The sequence below is a fragment of the Micromys minutus genome (assembly GCF_963924665.1).
Source record: "Micromys minutus genome assembly, chromosome: 30".
In the NCBI taxonomy this organism is placed as follows: domain Eukaryota; kingdom Metazoa; phylum Chordata; class Mammalia; order Rodentia; family Muridae; genus Micromys; species Micromys minutus.
The window spans coordinates 19,188,749-19,192,884 of NC_137965.1; positions in this window are offsets into that span (position 1 = coordinate 19,188,749).

A 4,136-nucleotide genomic window follows, 5' to 3' on the forward strand; every position below is an offset into this window, starting at 1 on the left:
AGAACACTTAAAAACAGCAGCTTTGCATCTAGTCCCAGCAGGCAGAGGCTGCTAGAAAGCTCGCTGGGAGCCTGGAGGCCACAGGGCAGGAGGCAGACACTGAAGGTGCTTATGCAAAGTGGTGGGCCAGTCCGGTCCCATCAGGAAGATCATCTTGCTATTCTGAGCGAATGGCTGGGATTGAACTCCTAGTTTCTTGAGTAAGAGTCCTCAGGCCCGTATTTGGAAATAACTGTCAAAAGGGAAATTACATTTTCTTTCTTTTGGCGGCTCTTTTCTTCTCATTTTAAAATTTCTCCCTGATGTGATAGGCCAGCAGAACTTCTCCTTCCTTAAACGCAAGCTACTCGGTTCCTGTTTTCTCTCATTTGAAGCATTTCAAATAAAAAGCCAAGAAATCACACAGACCAAAACGAAATAACACACTTCCCAACTGAAGGGGAATTCTGCAGGTGACTTGGAGGTTTAAGAGCAGGGGTTGAGGGCAACTGCCCAAGTCCAGCAAGACATGCTAATTTACACACCCAAACAAGAGTGGCAGAGACTGGAGCCAGACACTCGTTTCCAAGTGATTCTCACACTGAGTGTGCTCAGCTTCCTTGTGGAAGAAGCATCAGAGGGTAGGCAGAGGGACTTCCCACAGCTTCCCCCAGGCTGACTGGGGGTGCTGAAGCAGATGTTCTTCTGGGGAAAAGAGGTGGGATTTTAAGAGAATTAAAAATGTGAAAAATCTGCCCAGGAAGAAACAGTGAATCTATGCTAAGATCACCTACCTAACGTGGAACTGTCAAAAAAAAAAAAAAAAACTACCAGGTAGAAACAGAAAATCCTGCTAACCCTGAAACCTCCTCTCCCATACCACCAGCCCCAGCTCTCCTCCCATCCTCGACTCCTCCACACCCAGAGCAAGGAGGTGAGTTAAAATAGAGCTCAAGTGCCCGGAAGAGTCCCTGGTGGGTGGTCTTCCTCACCTAGATTTAAATGTCCTGTTAGCTCGTCTTCTTACACACATCGGCTTCAGTTGATTATGAGAAGATTGGAAAATAGCAAACAAGGAAGATTCCTTAGACCTTTCATGGTGCCTGCGGCGAGCCCTGGGCACAGGAATTCATCTGTTTTATCACTTACACTATTCTCATAGAACCCACCTTTTCTCTACTCCAGAGGAGCTGTTATCCGAGTCACGGCACCATACGACATGTGTATAAAAAGATAGGGTGTGTGTTTGGGGGGGGTATGTTCTGTGGAGGTGTGGTGAGGTGTGAGGGAAAGGGTGCCTCTGGAGGACCCATGTTGAGGCACCTTCCCCCTGAGGGACCAGCCACACGACTGTTTAGTATAGAATAGTTTATTCAGGGCATGGGGAGGGGAGTTAAGAGGGTAGTAGGGGCAGAGAGAGAGAGAGGGGAGGGGAGGGGGGAGAAGGGAGAGGAGGGGAGGAGAGAAGTAGAGGAGTAGAGGCCGGTCATGAGCACATGGAGGGGGGTGGGAAGAGAAGGGACAAAGGGGGAAGAGGGTACAAGAGTAAAATAGCAAGGGGGTGTGAGGGAGGAGCGGGCCAACAACCCCTTTTATAGTGTCAGGCATACCTGGCTGTTGCCAGGTAACTGTGGGGCGGAGCTTAGACAGAATGCTAACATCTGGGATACCCCATCACACTGAATCTCTTCCCACCGTCTCTTCTGAGGCAATGAGGAGATCCACGTAGCTAGAAGGTCTAGGGGACCTCACCCAGTTCCCCACACGTGCCAATGGTAGTCTTATTTTTACTTCACAGCCGAGTTTAATGGCATGATGAAACTAGTTTGTCACCCTCCTACTCCATTCTTATTACAAGTGTGGAAATCTGCGCTGTAGGAATTGATTCGAGAAACTATGTGAGAAGTTCAGCTCAAACTTTTGTGGTGAACAAAAAAAATTTTTTTTAAAAAAACTCTGATTTTTTTCAGACACTCTGACCTGCAAACGAGACAATGGATGAAGCGCCAGAGGTGGCTTTAACCATCTGCATCTCATTAAAACTGACGTCACCACTCCATCCCCAGTGCCCCTGGTATATATACTGCTGGCATCCAGCAGAACCTTCAGAAACATGAGTTTCTGAAGGGTCCATGTGCGAGTACCAGGCACACCTGGCCATCAGTCTGTCCCTCTTGGTGAAGACGAATCATCAGATGGGACCTGGGGGAGCCGGAGCCGGAGCCGGCACTGGCGCGGGAGCATCTTCTTCTGGCTTCTAGAATGTATGCCATCGAAGCCTGCTCAGAAGGGAAAAAAAGAGTCCATCGCTGGTGTGGTCAAAACTCTGGTTTCTCTGTGGCCTATCCCGGAAGTCACATTTCTGGGTGTGCCTAGAGGGAAGAGCGTTGCCGTGCCTGCCTCACTAGAGGGGCTGGTGTAGGAAAGTTTCATAGGAGAAGCAGCTACTCTGAATGATGGAAAGGGTGACCACAGAACTGTGACCAATTTCCCGCCTTTTTTCTTTGATAGTCAGAAGAAGGAAGAGAAACCCATTGTTCAAAGCTGGACAGGGACTCTCCTCACTGTTCATAGAAGCAGACAGCCTGTCTCTCCCTAAGGAACAACAAGGGAAGGATTTGTAGTTACTGGGGACATTGTACTAAGTGGTCTGGGCTAAATCTTCTTCACGTTCTTCTCTTGTGCTCCCTCCCACCCTCCCTCCTTCCCTTCCTCCCTTCCCCACTCCTCCTCTCTCTCCCTCCTCTCTTTCCTTCTCCCCATCCTGATGCTCGGGATGGAATCCAGGATCTCACACAGGAAGGGCTCTATTACAGAGCCACACCCTTGATTTCTTTAACAATGTTTATTTTGAGACAGAGTCTCTCGAAGCTGTCTAGGCTGCCCTTGAACTCATTCTGTAGTCGCATTGGGTTTTAAACTTGTGATCTTTCCTAGCCCCCTGGGTAGCTAGGATAACGGGGTTGTACCATTAGAGCTGGAACGCTGTGGACTTCAGATATAAACAAGTTGAACTCTTCTCTTAGCAGGAAGAGAACTGTGGCTAGCAGGAATTTCTTTTCCTTCTGCAAGCTTCAGACCACAGCAGCCTTTTTATGAATTTGGACATTGGTCGTATGATGTGATGTCCGAATCAACCGGAGAGGTTTTGAACCACCCAGGACCCAAGGGAACCCAAGTCAACTTATTGGAAATACTTTTTTGAAAGATCTTTGGTACATATTTTTAAAATTTTCTTCCGTTAGTATAACTAAAACTTCTAAGGGATTTATAGCACTGACAACCAGTGCTTAGAGTCCTAGAGTTATTAACAAGTAATAAGGCCCAAGAATTCATATTTTAAATACCCGTACTCAGAAATTATCAATGGGATTTCCCAAGCCCCCATTCCATTCTATCAATAAACAAACAAACAAAAAACAAGAAAAAAAAAACCAACCAAACAAGGTGAACTATACTGAAAACAATTTGGAGAAATTTCATAGAATTTTTTTTTTTTTTTAGAAAGTTATGGGCAAGTGAATAAAAAGCCAACTATCATTGAAAACAAACGTCTTTAAAGGAACTTCATTTGCAGTGCAAGTTTCATTTAAAGATGGGTAAACAGCATTAGCCAAAAAAGCCCCACCTCCGGCTGCTGCTAAGAAGCCGGGTGTCTGATGGAAATGCCCAGGACAGAGTTAACTCATGCTGACTCAATGTGGGACTTTAATGAGCACACGGTGACAGTAGGGGCAGAAGGAGCTGACAAGGTGAGTGAATGACTTGTCCTGCAGGTTATCTGACCAGCAAGGGCTGTGCCTCCTTTTTCTGACACAGCTCTCTAGGGATGGTGTGAACCTTCTTCCTGTGTCAAAACAATTGTGCCTCCCCATTTGCTGAGATAACACTACACTATCACCAGTGCACACCAGTGCACATGCATAAGGAAACCAAGGGACAATTTCAGAACTGTTATCCCTCAGGTATTGTCTATCTTAAAAAAAAAGAGAGAGAGAGAATTATTTATTTATTTTATATGAGTACACTGTAGCTGTCCTGAGTCACACCAATTCCATTGCAGATGGCTGTGAGCCATCATGTAGCTACTGGGAATTGAACTCAGGACCTCTGGAAGAGTGTTCAGTGTTCTTAACTGCTGAGCCATCTCTCTAGTC